The following is a 21,782-nucleotide window of genomic DNA, read 5'->3' as shown; positions in this document are numbered from 1 at the left end:
TATATTTTGATTTCTATTTTTGTTATTCCAGCCAGTTCAGCCTGGTTAAGAACTCTTGCTGGAGAACTGGTGTTATCGTTTGGAGGATGTATGATACTCTGGCCGTTTGAGTAACTGGAGTTCTTGCATTGGTTCTTTCTCATCTCTGTGTGTGGGTGTTCATTTAACTGCAATGTAGATTGACTACAGTCAATAGACTTCTTTTTTGGATGTTTTCACTGTGCTGAGGCTTTGCGTAGGGTCTTTATTTGAAGCTGACTTCTTGTCTCTGGTTTCAGAAGTGGGTATGTTAGTGAGATATTTTTGGTGTTGAAGCTTTGGGGTGTGATCCTGCAGGTGACACTTAGGCTTACTGGTCAGTTGGTAGACTTCTGCTCCTGTATGTTTCTTCACAGTTGCAGCTGTGTTTCCTCTCAGTGCTCTGAAAGTGTGGGTTCCTCTCTCCCTTGAGTGCTGGCTGTAGTTCACGACTTAGCATTCCTGGACTGCCCACTACCACTCTGGAGTGATCTCAGTGTTTATGTTCCTTCCCTGGCTTAGAAGTAGCAGAGGAAGAGATCTTAGTAGGTGTTGTGGCCAAGGGTCATTTGCTTGACTCCTGGGAGCTCTACCCCCAGAGAAATGCCGGTTACCAATTGCTCAGTGCAATCAGCCCAAGATGGAGGGTTCGTGCTTTGGACCCAAGCCAGGGGTTCCCTGTCTGGTAAGTGGTGTGGAATCCGTGGGAGATGGACCGGCCTCCTTTCTTTGGTCTATTGCAGCTTGTTGGTATGGAGAAGGCACTTAGGGTCTTTGCTCCTTCTTTAGTGCAAGGGTGGCAAGGGGAGTTCCATGGCAGAGGCAGTGGCTGAGAGGTTTTCAGTTGCCCCTGGAGGCACGGTCCTGGGAGTCACTGAGTTGGTATTGGCTGGATAGCTCTGGTGGGGAGTAGCTGGAAGCCCAGGCCTGGAGGATCTGCCCAGTGAGGAGATATGGGAACGGGCACCTACAAAACAGTCTGGCCACTTTTCTATAGGGCTGCTCTGGTATGCTTAGGGCCTGCTCCAGTCCCTAGTCACCTCAGATTTTCCAGAACCTGGAGGTGTCCCCAGTGAAGGCTGTGACACGGCAAAGATGGCAGCCTGTCCCTCCCCCTGGGAGCTTTGTCCCAGGGAGGTATGGACCTGTTGCTGGCCCAAAGGCACCTGTAGGAAGTGGCTGAAGACCCTGTTTGGGAGGTTCCACCCAATGAGGAGGAACAGGCTGGGGACCACTTAAAAAAGCAGTCTGGTCATGTTTCTGTATAGCAGCTGTGCTGTGCTGGAGGTCCACTTCAGCTCCTGGTCACCTCAGACACTCCACAACCCAAAGGCTGGAAGAGCTAAGTCACCCAGACAGCAAAGATGGCAACCTAGCCCTCCCTCTAAGATTGCCATCCCAGGGGGAATTCAGATCTCTGTCACAGCTGAAGAGCTCAGGCGGGGTGGCTGGAGGCTCTGATTGGGAGGTCACACCCAGTGAGTAGGAATGGGATTGGGCACCCACTTAAAGCAGCAGTCTGGCCACATTTTGGTGAGCATCTGTGCTGTGCTGGGGCATCCCTGCTGCCCCAGGTCGTCTCAGACTCTCCAAACCCTGAAGGCTGGAACAGCTAAAGCTCCTGAACAGCAAAGATGTTGGCCTATCCCTCCCCTGGGAGCTCCTTCTTAGGCAGGTGCTATGTCGCTACTGGTAGCTGGCTGGAATTCCAAGCCAGTGGGTCTTATCTTGTGTGAGGTGTTGTAGAAGTCGGCCCTTTGGGCTGTTGCTGCTCAGCCCTCTGGATTCAGCCTCTTTCCTAGGAGTGTGAACGGGAATCTAAACTCCCTCTTTGTGGGAGATGCAGCTACTTTTGCCAGAAAGCCCAAATATCTAAGGCTCCAGTGTGCCTGAGTGGCTGCTCTGCTGAGACTCCATGTAGCCCTGTCTGGCAGACTGAAGACTGAAGGCCCTGCTGCTGGTGGAGTGGATTCACAAGGAGATCTCCTGACAGGAGGGTTGCAAAGATCTGTGGCAGAAGCATGGTTTCCGGGGTCGCTCATTCACTTACCATTTCCCTGGGCAGGGGAAGATCCCCTGGCTCCCTGATGCTCCTAGATGGGATGTTGTCCTGTCTTGCTTTTCCTTGCTCTCTGCGGGTCAAGTTGTTTCCTTGATTAATCCCAATGCAAGTACTCGGATGTTTCAGTTGAAGGTGTTGTATCTACTCGTCCCTTCTGTTCCTCTCCGTGAGAGCCACGCACATTACCTGCTTCTGGTCATCCATCTTGGCCACTCCCCGTCCTTGTGAAAGTTTACACTGTATTACAATTGCACAGGAAAGTTACTGCAGATTTGGGAGTGGGACAGAGGATAGAGGATGTTGGCTGGTTTTGTCAAGAAAGTGACATTCTTAAGTCTGTGTTGGTAGTGGGGATAGGAGGCAAGAAAATCAGTTAGGAAATTATTGAAACAATTCAGTCCCAGATAATCAAAGCCTATCAAGAGCAGCAGTGTGAGAATGCTGAGAAGGGGACAGTTTCCAGAAACATCTCAGAGGTAAACATGGCAGGCCTGGAAGATGAAAACCTTCAGTGCCTGGCAACTGAGGGGTTGGAAATACTCCAATCTGAGAAAAGAGAACACTGGGATTGGAGGTGGGGGCCAAGCTGGGAGAAAGATTTCAATATCTTGCAGAATATAGAGAGGGGTTGATGAGAGTAACAGGTGAAGAGCCCAGGGGAATTCCCAGGTAAAATAAAAGCCCCACAGAGATCAGAAGGGCAAATCCTCAGTCTAGAACCACAGACGTGAAGATTTGGCTCTAGACTCTGAAGTCACCTCTCCTAGGGAAAAAAGATGGACCCAGGCCTTTTTAACTCAGGGAGCCCCCAGGGAGGAGACAGATGGTCCTCCTCAGTTTCTGCACGTTCCAAGTGAAAGGGTCTGGCTGCGTAGAATGAGAGATCTGGAGAGTCCTGGGTAAAATCTCAGATGTAATTCTTTCTCCTGAGAAACCAGCTTTTCGCTTACTGCCTTGAGGAAAACCTTGTCTATCCTTCTTTCTTCCTCTCGTTTTCTCCCTCAGTAGAATTCCGTGAAAAGAAGTCTTTGGGTATCACAGTGTGTAAAACAGCTAAGAACGTCGCCACTGTCTTGTCCCAGTGGGGTCTGCGGGCCTGGCCTCTATCTTCCCCTCCTCTACAACTAAAGATTTCCTCTGGGCAGCTGTAAAAATGTGGAATGTCCTAATGCACGTAGATACGTCCGACATTTTAAAATAAATGAAACTTAAATATAGTATGGAAAGTCTAAGTGGATTCCCAGGACCCTTTCCAGGTCTCCCCTCTATGTTGCTCCTTGAGGGTGTCTTAAACACAACACCTCACACATATTTTTAAGCGGAAGACAGTGGGCTGGGTGCGAACATCTTGTTTGTGGTCTCCTGTTAGCATTCTTGGAAAAAGAAACGTACTTGTCTGATTATAAAATAAGCAAAAACTCAACGTAAAGAATCTGGCAATCCCAGAGAGTACAAAATAAGAAAACTAATTGGTAACTCCGACCCTACTCCAGAAATAAAAATGAGCATTCGCGGAGAATCCTTCCAGTCTCCTTACCGAGGCCGGCTAGGGACCCGAACCTGAAGCTCCTCGCCCCGGGGCCAGCTCCTCCGGCAGCCTCTGGCTCGAGGCCCGGGAAGGGGCGCTGAGGGGAAGGCGCCCCCCAGGGAAGGTCTCTGAGGAGACGGCCGGAGGCGGGGCCTCCCCAGGGGACTCGGCGGCCAAGCCAGGAGAAAGAACCGAGGAGCTGGAGGAGCCGCGCGGCCCGTGTTGTTTGCAAGGTCTCGGAGCCCTCCCGGCCCTCGCGGGAGAGCGGGGTCGAGGCGCGCCACGCGGGCGGCGCCAGGGAGGGGCGGGCAGGCGTGGCTCAGCCAGTGCCCCGGCCAGAGGCGCCCCGCGCCCCGCGCTCACCTCAGAGGCAGGCGCCGCCGTCCCGCCGCCTCCACGCCCGGCTCCCGGCGCGGCGATGGGCGCAGGCCCCTGTCTCTGCCCCGGCCCGCCCCTTCCCGCCCCTTCCAGGCCCGCGAACCCGCGAGACGCTGGGGAACCGTGGGGTTCCTGCACATAGCAGCGGGCTTGGCGCTTCCCGGCGGTCCGACACCGATGAGGTGAGCACAGAGACCTTAAGGATCCACAGAACTTCCAACAGTTAATTATTAAGTGAAAGTGGAAAGAGGGAGGGGCTTTCTCTCCTTTCCAGAATCTGGGCAGTTTCTTTGGAACCGATAAAGAAATTCTCTTACGAACTTGAGGTGAGCACGGATCACTCATCAGGGATGCGAGTGGCAATTTCAGTGAAAGAGGCGGGAGAGTACTGTAATTTGGTGTGAAGATGGGGCCGTGGGTTTTCTGCTGAATAAGCGACAGCCTGTGCTGAAAATGAGAGATCCCGAAACAGTTTCCCACCGCCTGTAGACTTTCCAGAGTCTCCTCACGCCGAATCTGCTTTGCAGGGCATGTTCACCCCCAGGCTGCAGACTGGCGGGCACGATGGGCTCCCCCATGGGGATTGCAAAGTCCTGAAAAGGGACAATTTTATTGCACTGCGTCTGTTGAACTGCGTTGCTTCTGAGCATGAGGGAGTCACCTGGAAGCTGCAGCATCCTTGTACCCTGGCAAGCAGCCCTTTCCAAGTTAGCTGTGTCAGAAACTTGAGGCCTCTAGGTAGAACTCAAGGTATCCATGTGCTCGTGAAGAATACAAACCTTGAGGTTTTTAAAATCGAATTTTGTTAAGATTTCAGGATAGAAATCTGGGAAGAGAAGTCATGGCACGGCATAACTTACCCCTTTGTTGGTTTTCTAGGTAACATGCATGCTGGAATTAGAGATAAATGATGTCCTAGCCTATCATGAAATGTCTTTCCTGGTGTAGTTCTTTAAACCAGGATATGGAGGATAACATTACATTTTTGCATCCTAGGTAAAAGGGAAAGATTTTCAGATGGGGGTTACACAGTGGGAGAAATTATTGATATAGTTGTATTAGGCAGCAAGGCCTGCAAAGAAAAACTTATTTTTCTCCACCAGTGAGTGAATTCTGCATAGAGTGTCTCCTCGCAGTCTGGTTAGCAGCCCGGCTTGCAAAAACAGTGCTTCTTTCATTGCTGCAGGTGGAGCAAATGGGCTTGTGGATAAATGGCTAAGGAAGCATTTGCTTATAGGTTAAGGCAATTTGAGTCTGGAGAATAAAGTGCTTTAGCAGGCTTTGCTTGAGTTAGGGGTCCCTTGGGAGGAATAGAGGTGGCTTTCTGTTCCCCATTTTGCCAGCCTAATTCCTCTTCAGGGACACCACTGTCTCTGGAATGTTCCCTCTATTTCCCTTTCTCTTCCACCCCCAGCTTTTAGCTTCTCCCCATTCCCCAGTAAAGTCTAGAATTGAGCCTAGTCAGAGTCAAAGTTGTGATAGCCTGGGGATATACAACTTCAAGCCTCGTGAAGGCAGAAATGAGACCTAGGAGAGACCCAAGATGGGTGAGATGAAACAACTTCCAGCCTAGAAGGCTCTCAAAAGAGTGGAAAAATAATGATTGAGGGAAACGTTATCTGGAAAGGAGAATAGGTGCTTAAGTGTTTGTTTCCAGCTGAGGGTTTTAATATTTCCATTTTTGTTGTTTAACCATAAGGGAATTTCCATATAGGGTAGGAGAAGGATGAGACTTTCTCTGAAAACTGCATCCTTCTCCCTGAATTTGCATTTTATTACATTCTCATGTAGGTTTCAGAGATTAATTGGGAGAAGGGGGAGAGAGGAAAGAAGCCAGAGGCTCTGACATGCTGCAGAAACAGTGCAACATGGACTGACGGGCTGCAAAGGTGGATTTGGGCGTTGAAAGGAATGTTCTGCATTTAGTTAAAAAAAAAAATCAGAGCCTTTATTTTGCAAAGGTCTTGGGAATCAGAACATTCATGTTTAGTTGCTGATGAATTTTGCCTGATAAAGGATGCAAATCACTATCTCACCTTTTTTCTCCAGTACTTTATTATGAAAAATTTTAGGCATACAAAGATGTTATCTACCTCTCATTTTATAAACTTATTATCTTAAAACAAACTTGTTAATAAAAATCAGTGTTTAGAATCCATACATATGTGATCTGGTCCTGGACAGAGCTTGAATCAGAAGGTGTTTCAGATATAGATGTGTGAAGGATATTAACATTTTAAGAAAAAAATACGGATCTTATTCTTCTGACTTTCCCATAAGAATCTTGAGCAGACCCCTTAACTGCCTTCTTTTTCCCATTCTTAAAATATCAGTCAGTTGGATGATATCACTCCCCTGCTTAACACCCTCCAATGGCTTCCCCTCACACTGTGAATAACATTTAACTCTCCACCAGGGCTTGTGATCTGGTCTGGTGACCTTATATTCTATGCCCATCCTCTCGCTCACCATTGTCCTTGCTCTTCCCTCTGCCTGAACACTCTTCCTTCAGACACTGCCACTGCTTCTTTTCTCAGCCCATTCTGGTTTCTTTTCATACTCTCCAGAATGATGGCCACCCGATCTAAAACAGCCTGTGGTCACTCCCTGTCCTCTGACCCTGCTTTATCCTTCTTCATGGCACTTAGCACTCCCTGACACTATATAGTATATGTGTTGCCTTATTAATTGGGCATATTCCCCACTCTAATGTAAACTCCATCAAGACAAGGAATTTTTTTGTCTTATTTATGGCTGTGTTCCTGTTTGGTGTATTATGAGCAATTAATAAATAACTGTTGGATTAATTAGGTAATTAAATTACACAAATAAAGCATTGACTCCCATAAGGGTGGCAGAACCCTTAGTAAAATACTAGAAGTCCTTTCAGGTAATTTGTAATTCAAGTTCATCAATATTTGATAGGTAAATGATGACCCTGGAGATCAGTGGCCTCTTTTATGCTTGCAGCACTTCTCAGCTGAGTCCTTTGCTAATAGCTAGGCCAGTTTTGACAAACCCACATCCCAAACAAGACATAAAATATTTCAGTCACAGAACTTTTCCTCATGTCTCTTTCTAGTCACCCCCACCATAAAGAAGCAGCAAACCTTGTTCTGATTTCTAATATCATAGATTAGTGTTGCTGGTTCCTGAACTTCATATAAGTGCAATTACACAGTATGTACTCTGGTGTTTGGCTTCTTTTCCACACAATGTCTGTGATATTCATCTGTGCCATTGTGTGTATCAGTAGTTCATTTCTTTTTATTCCAAGGTAGTGTTCATTGTATGAATATTGACCATGTGTTTATTCGTTCTCTGGTTGATAGATACTTGGGTTGTTGCTAGTTTGTGACAATTTTGAACAAAGCTGCTGTGAACCTATAAGGGGTCTGCCTCATTTTGAGTCTTCTGTACTTTATATGAAAATCTTCCTTTGTGCCACCAGTGCGGAGAGAAGTATGGCGATGTTATGGGGGCTGTGACCGATATAGCAGCCTGCGTGCACCCCAGCCAGTGCTCTCTGTAGACAGCTCTGCTGGGAGCTGACCTGCTTCCCACTTTAGAGGGAGAGCACTTGGAAAATGAGTGTCTAACAAATTAGCGAGCCCTCCAGTGCACTCTTAAGTGCTTTAAATCCTTGAAAGAGACACTGTAGAATGCCTGCTGCCATCGCTGTTGTATTTGCCTCCTCTTCTCAGGTTCCCCATCCCAGTACAAGTTGACTATAATCAGCCTCTGAGTATTATGCTACTGAGGGGTTTAAACATTCATGAGCAAGAGTCTTGTTCAGAGCCTGATAAAATATTTATGTGTTTCCATGGGGCATTGGTTTCCATCTAGACTTCTCAAGGCGTTTTTCTGAGATGTGTGTCATAATTGTGAACTCAGACAGTGATCAATGATACGGCCCTGTGTTATTAAACCCCACCACACAGACCACCTTGCTTTCTAGGGATAGAGAAGAATGAGCACACAGAAAAATGGACATGAATAGTGTCTAGATCAGGAGAAAGACTACATGTACTGATAAAAAATGGCTTGAGTAAAGAGGGGTCTGTTAATATAGTACTAACAAAGGTATGAATCCAGAGAGGAGAGTGAAAAGAACTTGTTAAAATGAGAGGAATGCTGGGATGCATTCATTGCATGTGGAAGAATGGGAGACTCAGCATTGTAAAATGCATAGTTCCTTTGACACTCATGTGGATGAGGCTCATATGAGACTACTGTGCTCAGTGCTATAATTATCACAACCTGCTATGAGAGGATGAGAGTAGAAGTGGAGGCTACGCAGCGTTTCCAGGTAGAGCCAGAGAGCTATTCCAGGAGAAGTCAACATTTCCCTTCAAGGAAGAAGTGGCTTTGAGTCAGGTTCTGAAGGAGGTGTGCTTTTTGACTGGCAGCTGCGGTGTGGAAGGGCCTTTCCAGAGAGACAGAATAACATGATTGAGTGAGGGCCAAAGTGCCAGTGTGGTGTGAGTAAGGAGAGAAGGTGGGTGGATGGGAGTCAGGGCAGGGTTGCAACAAGAGATAAAGCAGGAGAGCTAAAGGCTAGCTTATGAAGGCCACAGGAAGATGGACTTTGGTATGTTTGCTGGAGGGCCATGTAACTTTCGGCCAGAGATTGGCTTATATTTTGAGCAGTTCTTGGGAAGTATATCCACCCTAGGCAAGGCCTTGAGGTACCTTTATGTCCAAGGCACTTCCAGAATATTCAGCTGTGTCTAAAACAGTATGAATACTCTGTGTGGTCTACTCTAAGAGAGGTAAACCAGAGGGGGTCAGATACACTCAGTATACTCCTAGGACTGACCAGAAACAGGCCTCACCAGGCACCTTTCTGCCCCCAGCCCACAAACACTCAGAATATTCTGAGTCAGATTGAATCCACAGCATCCTTTAGGCTTCCTCATGACTACTTTGCCTCAGCTTGGGGAGTTGCAATGATCTAAGTATCCCCTTATCACCTGAACACAAATCTGGGCCAGTATACCTCAGACATGGGTTGCCAGGCAACTGAGGGCTAAGTGATGAGGCTGGCCAATCATCCCCACAAAGCCCAGGTCTGCTTTGACCAGGCCATCAGGCTCTGACCAGAGAGGCAACTCGGGGGTTGAGGTCATGCAGACTGATGACCTGGAGACAAAACTGCCAGGCCCCTTCCATATGTCTTCTTTCTTTGGGTTGCAGATTCCTATTCAAAAATGCCTCAGGATGTTTAATTTTTAACCCATAATAAAAATAGTGAAGTAGGGAGGGGTGTTGAACATGTCAATCATCTATACCTTATGTTGTCATTGGGAAGAAATAACTGTGGAAACGATTGTCCCCCGGGAAAGTCAGTCTTCAGTCTTCAATGAGGAGCTTTGCGTATGTAGAGATTAGCTAGAAAGCTCTGGAGTTCTGATGGTGAGAAGGGATTTCTTGGGTCAAGGATAGGAAAGAGCAAGGGAGGACCTTCATGATTCTGCCCAGAGCTTTGCTGGTTGGAATTGCTCTTCTGCTGCCATGGATAGCATGGGGTTTCAGTGACTGAAAACACCCAGGAAAGTATGCTGTGAGTCTTCATGTTGCCATCTGCCTACACTGGAATGTCAGACCATCAGTCGGCACTGCCACTTCTCCATCTTGAGTTTCTAAGAGTTATTGAGAAAACCTTGAAAGGGAAGGCAGAAGTAGATGTCTTAATTAGGGAAATGCCAAGGTCCTAAAGGTGTGGTCTAGGTTGAAGGTGTGGTAAGGGCCTGAAGGCATTGGTCTGGCAGTACTTCAGACCAACAAAGTCTTTCTTGGCTCTTATCTAAAATATTCCTGATTTTCTGCCTGAGGTGGAATCTCTCAAGTGCTGCATTAATCAGTCTTTTGGCTGAACAGGTAAATAGGGTTCATGCTTAATTGAGTGCCTTTTCTTTTTTTAAAGTTTCAGCTTTTATTTTACATTAAGAGGATACATGTGTAGGATTGTTACATGGGTACATTGGACCCAGGTCATAAGCACAGTACCCAATAGGTAGTTTTTCAACCCACGCCTCCTCCCTCCCTTCCCCCTCTAGTAGTCTGCAGTATCTGTCATTCCTGCGTTTATGTCCCTGTGAGAACATGTGGTATTTTGTTTTCTGTTCCTGCATTAATTCACTTAGGATAGGCCTCCGACTGCATCCACGTTGCTGCAAAGGACATGATTTCATTCTTTTTTATTCTATGGTGTTTATGTAACACATTTTCTTCATCCAGTACACTGTTGATGAGCACCTAGGTTGATTCCATGTCTTTGCTATTGTGAATAGTGCTGTGATGCACATATGCATGCATGTATATTTATGGTGGAATGATTTATATTTCTTTGAATATATACCCAGTAATGGGATTGCTGGGTCAAAGGTAGCTCTGTATTTAAGATTTTTGAGAAATCTCCAAACTCCCTTCCACAGTGGTTGAACTAATTTACATTCCCACCAACAACGTATGTGTTCTCTTTTCTTCACAGCCTTGCCAGGATCTGTTGTTTTTTTGATTTTTTAATAATAGCCATTCTGACTGGTGTGAGATGGTATCTTATTGTGGTTTTATTTGCATTTCTCTGATGATTAGTGATGCTGAGCATGTTTTCATGTTTGTTGGCCACACTTGTATGCCTTCTTTTAAGAAGTGTCTTTTCATGTCTTCTGCCTGCTTTTTAATGGAGTTGTTTTTTGCTTGTTGATTTGTTTAAATTTCTTATGTATTCTGGATATTAGACCTTTGTCAGATGCATAGTTTGTGAATATTTTCTCCCATTCTGTAGGTTGTTTACTCTTTTGATGGTTTCTTTTGCTGTGCAGAAGATCTTTAGTTTAATTAGGTCCCATTTGTCAATTTTTGTTTTTGTTGCAATTCTTTGTGGGGACTTGGCCATAAATTCTTTGCCAAGGCCAATGTTGATAAGGGTATTTCCTAGGTTTTCTTCTATGATTTTTATAGTTTGAGGTCTTACATTTAAATCTTTAATCCATTTTTAGTTAGTTTTTGTATACAGTGAAAGGTAAGGGTCTAGTTTCATTCTTCTGCATATGGCTACCAGTTATCCCAGCACCATTTATTGAAAAGGGAGTCCTGTCTCCATTGCTTGTTTTTGTCAGCCATGTTGAAGATCAGATGGTTATAGGTGTGCAGCCTTATTTCTGAATTTTGTATTCTGTTCCATTAGTCTATGTGTCTATTTTTGTACCAGTACCACGCTGTTTTGGCTATACTCTAGCAAGTTCTTTGGAATTAGTGAAAATAGGGACACAATTTATGAAGACCTCTGGGATGTAGCCAAAGCAATGTTAAGAGGAAAGTTTATAGCCATAAATGCCTTCCTCAAGAAGCTAGAAAGATCTCACATTAACAATATAACTTTGAATTTAAAGGAACTACAAAAAGGACAAACCAACCCCAACTCTAGCAGAAGAAAAGAAATAACTAAAATTGAAGAAAAACTTAATGAAATTAAGATGCAAAAATCCATACGAAAGATCAATGAAACAGAGAATAGGCTATTTGAAAAAATAAATAAGCTTGATAGACTGCTAGCTGGGTTAATAAAGCGGGAGGAAAGAGAGAGAGAGAGAGAGAGAGAGAGAGAGAGACAGAGAGAGATCCAAATAAGTACAATAGAAATAACAAAGATGACATTACAACTGATCCTACAGAAATACAAAAGACCCTTGGAGAAAACTATGAACAATTCTATGCACACAAATTAGAAAATCTAGAAGAAATCAATCAATTCCTGGAAACAATCTCCCAAGATTGAATCAGGAAGAGATTGAAGTCCTGACTAGATCAACATCAAACTCTGAAATTGAATCAGTAATAATAATAATAATAATGATAATAAACCCAACCAACCATAAAAAGCCCTGGACCAGATGGATTCACAGCCATATTCTATGAGACATACAAAGAAGAACTAATACCAATCCTACTAAAACTTACAGAAAATAGAGGAGCAGGGGCTCCTCCCTAATTCATCCCATGAAGCCAGCATCAGCCTAACATCCAAATCTGGCAGAGATACGATGAAGAGATCTGATTTTTGTGCCTATGTTCAGACCAATATCCCTGATATTGACACAAAAATCCTCAACAAAATACTAGCAAACCAAATTCAGCAGAACATCAAAAAGTTAATTCACCATGATCAAGCAGGCATTATTCCTGGGATGCATGGTTGGTCTGTAATAAATGTGAGTCACCATATAAACAGAATTAAAAGCAAAAACCATATGATCATCTGTGTCATCTCAATAGACACAGAAAAAACTTTTGATAAAATCCAACATCTCTTCATGATGAAAACTCTCAACAAACTAGGCATTGAAGGAACATACCTCAAAATAATAAGGACCATCCCTGATAAACCTACTGCTGACATCATACTGAATGAGCAAAAGCTGGAACCATTCCCCTTGAGAACTGAAATGAGGCAAGGATGCCCACTCTCACCACTCCTATTCAAGGTAGTGCTAGAAGTCCCAGCCAGCACAGTCTGGCAAGATAAAGAAATAAAAGGCATCCAAATAAGAAAAGAAGAAGTTGAACTATCTCCCTTTGCTGACGATATAATTCTATACTTAGAAAACCCCAAAGACTTTTCCAAAAGGCTACTAGAACTAAAAAGGATTTTTAGCAAAGTTTCAGGATACAAAATCAATGTACAAAACTCAGTAGCATTTCTAAACACCAATAGCGTCCAGGCTGAGAGTCGAATCAAGAACATGATCCCATTTACAACAGCTGCAAAGAAAATGAAATACCCAGGAATACAGCAAACCAAAGAGGTGAAAGAGCTCTACAAGGAGAACTACAATACACTACTGAAAAAATTAGAAACAATACAAATAAATGGAAAAATATACCATGCTCATGGATTAGAAGAATCAATATCATTAAAATGATCATACTGCCCAAAGCAATGTATACATTCAATGCTATTCCTATCAAACTACTAACATCATTCTCTACAGAATTAGAAAAAAAATTCTAAAACTCATATGGAACCCAAAAAGAGCCTGAATAGCCAAAGCAAGCCTAAGCAAAAGAACAAAGCTAGAGCATCACACTACCTGAGTGCTTTTTCTGAACAGATGTTTCAATGATTCTGTGATTGTTCATGAGCCAGTGATGGCTGCCTGCTTTTGGATGCTGCTAGGATAAATGCAGAAGATCAGAGTAAAGAGGGAGAGGGAAATATAACAGCAGGAGAGAGGAAAAGGGAAGAGAGTAGTGACGTGCTGAGATCGCAGAGGTTGTAGGTACCCAGTTATCTGCAAGTGAGAAACAGGGATAAAAGAAGATCAAATAACTACCCATGGGAATTTTACATGCAAATATTGCTGACTTCCAAGGCAGCTGTGAGGAGAAAGGAAGGGAGGAGACACAAAGGCAGCTGTCACAGTCAGTCTGAAGAATATTAATAAAAACTTGACACACAAAAACACATGGCCATATCACAACAGCCTGGGTCCCAGCAAGGATGTCTGTTCAAACCCCTCTTTCACATTTCCATATATTCATTCATAGTATTAGGTATTTTGCAAGACATTCATTTGCACTTGCAAAGATACACAAATGCAAAGCACTTAAAAGGGTAAACTCTCCTAAAATATTAGTGGTGATATTATAAATGATTATTTGTATTTTTTCAACTTATCTATATTTTTCATGATTGCTTTAAGAAGTGTGAATTTCTATGATAATCAGAAAAACATTAAGGAGAAAAGGGGTTAAGTAGAGAGACAGAGAAAGAGGCATGGGGTGGGGAGAGAGGATTGCAGAAAAGAAAAATATGTTGGAAGATGAATGAAAAGTTAAATGTTTCACAGACTGCTAACTTGTGCATATCTTTTCTTTATTATTGAATATCATATGTTTATCACCCTCGGAAGAACTGTAAGTACCGACTGGCATGAAACTGAATTGCAAATACTGAGCTAAGTATCACACCTCAAACACCATTGCCTTGGCCAATGCCTTTCTGTGTGTGACATGTGGCTTCCAGTGGTGCTCAAAGTATTTTCCACCAAAGGCTAATACAGAACACTTCAAACCTGGGCAGCAGCCTCTCTCCCACAGAGTTTAATATTTATGCTTGTAGCCACTGGGCCGGCTTTGTGCTTCTCATCTCTGAAGTATGGAACAGGAGCCAACAAAGGCTGTCAATAGTTGGAGTAGTGGGATTTTCCAAGACAAAAGCATGTGTTTGCTGGCTGCTCACTGGCTCAGGCAGCCCCTTGGGAAGCTCTGTGGCTGAGGCTTCAGATAAATAGATGTAGTTTTTGTTTCACAACCACTGACCTTTTCCAGAGGCACTGTTGATTCTGGGCTTTAACTGGCTTCTGTTGAGTGACAGAAGGTGAACCCTCTCTCCAGGAGCAGAAGCTCCTATCTGCTATTAACCACCACGATCAATTCAAAGCAAATGCCAGAGGACCACATACCTCACTGAACTCTGGGGACTAGAGTTACTTGTAGTTATGTCTCAATAAATACTTTTTATATTTTAACTTTTGCATTTTTAAGTTATAAAAGTTATACACACTCATTGTAACAAGTCTAGTAAGACAGCAGTATATAAAGAAAATATGGCTGGGTGCAGTGGCTCACCCTATAGTCCCAGCACTTTGGGAGGCCGAAATGGGTAGATCATTTGAGGTCAGGAGTTCAAGACCAGCCTGGCCAACGTGGTGAAACCCCATCTCTACTAAAAATTAGGCCAGGCACAGTGGCTCACTCCTGTAATCCCAGCACTTTGGGAAGCTGAAGCGGGTGGATCTCGAGGTCAGGAGTTCAAGACCAGCCTGGCCAAGATGGTGAAACCCTGTCTCTACTAAAAATACAAAAATTAGCTGGGCGTGGTGGCAGGCACCTGTAATCCCAGCCACTTGGGAGTCTGAGGCCGGAGAATCACTTGAACCTGGGGGGCAGAGGTTCCAGTGAGCTGAGATCCCGCCACTGCACTCCAGCCTGGGTGACAGAGTGAGACTCCGTCTCAAAAAAAAAAAAAAAAATTGACCAGGTATGGTAGCTCATGCCTGTAATCCTGGCACTTTGGGAGGCCAAGGCGGGTGGATCACCTGAGGTCAGGAGTTCGAGACCAGCCTGACCAACAAGGTGAAATCCAATCTCTACTGAAAACACAAAAATTAGCTGGATGTGGTGGCAGGCACCTGTAGTCCCAGCTACTCAGGAGGCTGAGACAGGAGAATTGCTTGAACCCAGGAGACGGAGGTTGCAGTGAGCTGAGATTGTGCCACTGCACTCCAGCTTGGGCTACCGAGGGAGACTCCATCTCAAAGAAAAGAAAAAAAAGAAAGAAAATATAACTAATCTCCACCTTCCCTCACTCCCATCTTTCTGACAAAACCACTATGTAAAGTGCCCAGGCTGGGTGTGCTGGCTGACATCTGTAATCCAAGCACTTTAGGAGGCAGAGGCAGGAGGATAGCTTGAGTCCAGGAGTTCAAAACCAGCATGGACAACATAGTGAAACTCCATCTCTATGGGAAAAAAAAAAAAAAAAAAGTAGCCAGGTGTGGTAGTGTGCGCCTGTCATCCTAGCTACTTGGAAGGATGAGGTAGGAGGATCGCTTGAACCCAGGAGGTTGAGGCTGCAGTGAGCTGTGATCATGGCACTGTACTCCAGTTTGAGTAACAGAGTGAGACCCTGTCTCAAAAAAAAAAAGTTTCATGTGTATTCACATGTCATGATCACAGCTCACTGTAGCCTCAACATCTCCAGCTCAAGGGATCCTCCCACCTCAGCCTGCCAAGTAACTGGGACCACAGGCACATGCTACCACACCCATCTAATTTTTAAACATTTTTTATAGAAATGAGGCCTCACTGTTGTTGTCCAGGCTAATCTTGAATTCCTAGGCTCAAGTGATCCTCCCACCTCAGCCTCCCAAAGTGCTGGGATTATAGGCATGAGCCACTGCACTCAGCCCCTTCACTCCTTTTCTATGTTTGAACAAATATATGAGTATGTAGACTTATTTTCTATTGTATGTGAAAATGGAATCATATAATATGTTATTGTTATTTCTTTCATTTTATTTAGTATATATTGTGTAAATTATTCTAGATTAATACATATAATTGATCCAATTTATTATTTTTAATAGCTATCTAATATTCCATTATAGGAAGTTCCATAATTTTTTCCCATTCATTACTTCCCCATTGATAGATATTCATGTTTTTCTTCCAGCTTTTTTTACACAACAAATTATGCCACAATAAACATTCCTGTACTTTGGGTTTTATTTTCATAGGAGGGATTCCCAAAACTGGCATTTTTGGGTCAAAGGGAATACATAATTTTAATTCTCACTGTAGGTCTCCTTTACAGCAGTTGTTTCTTTCCTCCTTTTGTCTTTCTCTCCCCTCTCCCACCACATTTCGCCAGGAGGGCCTGTGTATTTAAGAAGGAAAGCCTGCAGTGAGAACTCCTTTGTGCCAAGTGTGGATTATATCAGCTCAGTGGGGAACGGAGTCTGCAGTATCTCAGTTGCATTGTGTCTCTCTTGCTTTTGGTTGATCAGACTGTTTCCAATTCCCCTTGCTCATTTATCCCATGCTGTGGAATTATACATGGTCTTCAGCTGTGGCAGGAGCATCTGAGGGGTGGGTTTTTGGGAGGGGTGTCCTTTCAGAGAGAATACGCTTAGTTACTGTACTTTCTCACAAAGCTATATCTGGTGTGTTTTTTTCTTATGCCCTTTCTTTAATAGTTGGATTGAAAAAAGTTCTTCAATTCCAATCCCGGTCTTCTGTCTTCATTTTGAGGACTTGGGATTTGGGGAGTTTTATGAGTATATAATCAATCAACTGTAACTGATTATTTGACATGAGGATAATTAGTTAAGAAGGTAGGGGTCTTGGAGCTTAAGGATCAGTGCCAAGCAACAGATGTGAACATTTTTAAACAAATGATTTTAACAAACCTAGTATTAGGAGCAAGCTTCCCAGAAGTACTTGGCTTTCCTTTTTAATTTTGCCCTTGCTGGGATGTAAAACTTCAATCTAGTCCACCAGACTAGAGAGGAGTTGGATTCTCCACCACACCAGGGCTGAAGAGGAGGAAATGTCAGAGAAGCATTAAGGGAAGCTGGTAAGTACAAATAAGTGAAATAAATATAAACAGTGAACTGACAAAATAGCAAAAAGTTAAAGAAATTTGAAAGTCCTCAGCTGAAGATTATTGTGTAACCAGTGGTCCTGTGAGCTAGTGGACACTTTATACAAATCTGTGATCTCTAAAACATATCAGAAACCCCAATGTGAATCTGTGTTTAGAATGCAACCATTAGCTAAGCAAGAGAAAGAAATCATCAAGTCCTGTTGACAGTTATTTTGCCATTGGCTTCTATAACACATGCTGCAATTTGTACTCAGCAGCTTTGGAATGGATTTCTTTTTTTTTTTTTTTTTTTGAGGCGGAGTCTTCACTCTGTCGCCCAGGCTGGAGTGCAGTGGCGCGATCTCGGCTCACTGCAAGCTCCGCCTCCCGGGTCCGCGCCATTCTCCTGCCTCAGCCTCCCAAGTAGCTGGGACTACAGGCGCCCGCCACCGCGCCCGGCTAATTTTTTGTGTTTTAGTAGAGACGGGGTTTCACCGTGTTAGCCAGGATGGTCTCGATCTCCTGACCTCGTGATCCGCCCGCCTCGGCCTCCCAAAGTGCAGGGATTACAGGCGTGAGCCACCGCGCCCGGCCGGAATGGATTTCTATGTCCTAGGTTGAAAACTAAACTGAAAGAAAAACAGAATAGAAGTTACTGCAATTAATTTCTAAGGAAAAACTTTTAACTTTAGTTTGTGCATGTATATGCCTGCAAAATAAGCATTACCCTTTATGTTAATACAAACTTTACATGAATGTTTAATTTTCAAATATGCACTGACCAGTAATAATGATGGCAAACTTAGACTCTACAGTAGGTTTATGTTTTATAACTTAGGGATTCTATAATGTATCTTAGTTGGTCTCATAGTTAATAGTAAGGATAGTTATATAGTTTGCACTGTCATCTGAGTAAAGATTATCTTTAAACAGTTTGTTCTTGTCAGAAAAATTTTAAGGCTAAACCTATTATAAGACATTAAGCATCTGATTTTGGCTATAATGGATTATCTGATAGTAGATTTTTACTCCTATACAGGACATCTAGAAATGCTGGGGTTTAAACATCTATTTGAAGGCATAGAAGACCTAATAAGGCAGGTAGGACTTGAGAGCTAAGACCTCAGAAAGAAGAGAAACTCATTGAGTCTTCCATATTCTAGGCTACTTTTTCCCTGTAGACACTTACTATTTATTAAGTAGCACATGAGGAGAACCTAAACAATAAGCAGCTGCTAAAATCAGAGAAGCCAGGCAGGTTATTCTGCGGTCTGATAGGGCTGGGGAAGAAAAAAAAAAAATTGAATTCAAGGAAACCAAATGATTCAGGACATGAAAAACCATGATCATGAACAGAAAAGAGGACCAGAAAAATCAACTGAATAGTCTAAGCAATTTTCCTGATTTATAAATAGCACAGACCAAGAGAGTGTAAAAATCCAAACACAAAGAAGGTGCTAAAAAGCTGAGAAGCTACTCAGAACTACTTGCATTCTTATTACACTAGGAAGATAAAAATTATTATAGAATGTAAAGCCCACCAATGTGGAATGGCCTGAAAAACACCCTCAGCTTTCAGTTGGGACCACTGACGGATTATGCCTGACCAGTTAAAGGAAACCAGAAATAGACTTGGTCAAATAAAATATTGAAGTCCATTTCCCAATCAACTTAGTCACTGATTAGATTAAAGTAATCTGTTCTTATTTTAACACCCTAAGAGAAGGCTTCTCCATATTCTTTGGAGAAGAAAAAATGATCCAGAACCTGTTTATTTTTCATACGTGGCTTCTGGTATTCAGCAAAGCAAAACAAAACAAAAACAGGCATACCAAGATATAGTTTCCAGAATATGGTACAAACAGAGAGAACCCAGATTTCCTGAGTTGAGAAGACAGAGCTCCCCATGTATGGGGAGACCAAGGCAACTAGAGTTTGTAGGACAGAGTATTGGAGAGGAGAGAGCTGCAGAGAGAACTCCAGAGTTCCTCACAGGGTATGCCTGAAGGATTAAGCTGAGTACTGATCAGCACATGCATGTAAGGAAACTACCTGGGATAAAGAAAGAACTACCCCAAAGGATTAGAAGAAATAGCGCTCATTGCTCACACAGGGCTGGAAATTGTGCCTATTCCCACCAGCTAGACTTGAAAAGCTCATAATTCCTGGAGGGTTGGGTAGTATACTCTGAAAGACCTTGCCTTAGTAGTGGGAAATAGCCCTAGATTGAGCACTGGATGATCCTAACCAATCTTTTAAAAAGACCCAAAAGAAACAAATTGTTCCAGTTAATTTGACTGCATCCCAGAACAAAGCTCAAAACTATTAGAGGTATTTGGAATAGCAATATTAGTAATATTGCAGAGGAAAGAATATTGCCAGGGATAAAGAAAATTATTTCATAATGATAAAGGAGTTGATTCATCAGAAAGACGTAACAGTACTAAACATTTATGCATCTAATAACAGAACTTCAAAATGCATAAATGAGAAATTGCTAGAGTTCCAAGGAGAAATAGACAAATCCATAATTGTAGTCCAAAATTTCATTAACCTTCTCTCAGTAATTGATAAAATGACAGAAAATAATTAAGCATATAAAAGAAGATAAAAATACAATCAGCTAACTTGACCTCATTGATCTTTATAAGACACTCTACCCAGCTACAGCAAATACATATTCCTCTCAAGTGTACATGGAACATTTATCCAGTTAGACCGTATTCTGAACCATAAAACAAATCTCAATAAATTTAAAAGGATTTTAGTTATATAAGGTGTGTTCTTGATCACAGTGGAATTAAGAAATCAGTAACAAAAATTCTCAAATATTTGGTAACTAAATAACATCCTTCAGAATAACTCATGAGTCAAAGGAGAAATCAAAAGGAAAATTAGGGCCAAGTAGCATGACTCACATACTCACATCTCACATCTGTATTCTCACATACTCACATCTGTATTCCTAACACTTTGGGAAGCTGAGGCAGGAGGATTGCTTGAGGCCAGGAGTTCAAGATCAGCCTGGGCAACAGAGTAAGATCCTATCTTTACAAAAAATAGGAAAAAAAATTAGCTAGGCATGGTGGTGTGCTCCTCAATGGGAGGATTGCTTTAGCCTAGGAGTTTGAGGTTGCTGTGAGCTATGATCATGTCACTGCGCTCCAGCCTGGGCAGTAGAGTGAGACCCTGTCTCTAAAAAAATTATTTTTAATAAAAAATAAAGGGAAATGGAAAAATATTTGGGGCTGAAAGTGAAAACTCATGTATCAAAAGCAGTACTTAGGTGGAATTTTATAGTATTATATATTACAAGGTGGGGCACAGTGGCTCCCACCAGTAATGCCAACACTGTAGGAAGTCAAGACAGGCAGATTGCTCGAGATCAGGAGTTCGAGACCAGCCTTGACAACATGGCAAAACGCTGTTTCTATAAAAAATACAAAAAATTAGCTGGACATGATGGCATGTGCCCGTAGTCCCAGCTACTTGATGGAGGCTGAGGCAGGAGGATCACTTGAGCCCAGGAGTTCGAGGCTGCAGTGAGCCGAGATCACACCACTGCACTCCAGCCTGGATAACAAAGTGAGACCCTGGGCCCACCCCCCTTGCAAAAAAAAAAAAAGCTTATAAGAAGAAAGGCCTCAGATCAGTGTCCTCAGCTTTCATCTTAAGAAACCAAAACAGAAAAAGAGCAAATGAAATTCAAAATAAACAGAAGAAAGAAAATAAGAAATATTAAAGCAGAAATAAACTAGATTTTGAAAAGTAGAGAAAATCAGTGAAAACAAATGGTGTTTCACTGAGAATATTAATAAAATTGATTAACCTCTTGACAGAAAACAAAGAAGAGGAGGAAAAAGAGAGGAGATACAATTTACCAATATTGGAATGAGAGATGTGACATCACTACAAATTGTACAGATATTAAAGGATAATAAGGAAACATTATAGCTTTTCTCCAATAATTCCATCAACTTATTAATAGATGAAACAAACAAATTCCTTGAAAGACACAAGCTACCAAAGTTCACTCAAGAGGTAGTAGAGAATGTAAAAGCCCAGATCTATTATAGACAGTCTCAAAAGTTAGAAATAGAAGAGAACTTCCCTAGCCTGATAAAGGGAATCTATGCAAAACATGCATCTAACTTCATATTTAGTGGTAAAGCAAATAGTAATATAATCGATTTTTTTTTTTTTTTTTGAGACAGAGTCTTGCTCTTTCACCCAGGTTGGAGTGCAATGGCACGATCTCGGCCCACTGCAACCTCCACCTTCCAGGTCCAAGCAATCCTCCTGCCTCAGCCTCCTGAGTAGCTGGGATTACAGGCACATGCCACCACACCCTGCTAATTTTTGTATTTTTAGTAGAGATGGGGTTTCACCATGTTGGTCAGGCTGGTCTTGATCTCCTGACCTCGTGATCCACACACCTCAGCCTCCCAAAGTGCTGGGATTACAGGTGTGAGCCACCGCGCCTGGCTTTTTTTTTTTTTTTTCTTTTTTTTTTTGACATAGAGTCTTGCTCTGTCGCCCAGGCTGGAGTGCTGTGGCATGATCTTGGCTCACTGCAACCTCCAACTCCCGGTTCAAGCAATTCTCCTGCCTCATCCTCCTAAGTAGCTGGGATTACAGGTGCC

The sequence above is a fragment of the Papio anubis genome, chromosome 2 (assembly GCF_008728515.1).
Source record: "Papio anubis isolate 15944 chromosome 2, Panubis1.0, whole genome shotgun sequence".
NCBI lineage: Eukaryota > Metazoa > Chordata > Mammalia > Primates > Cercopithecidae > Papio > Papio anubis.
This window is presented reverse-complemented; position numbering follows the sequence as displayed.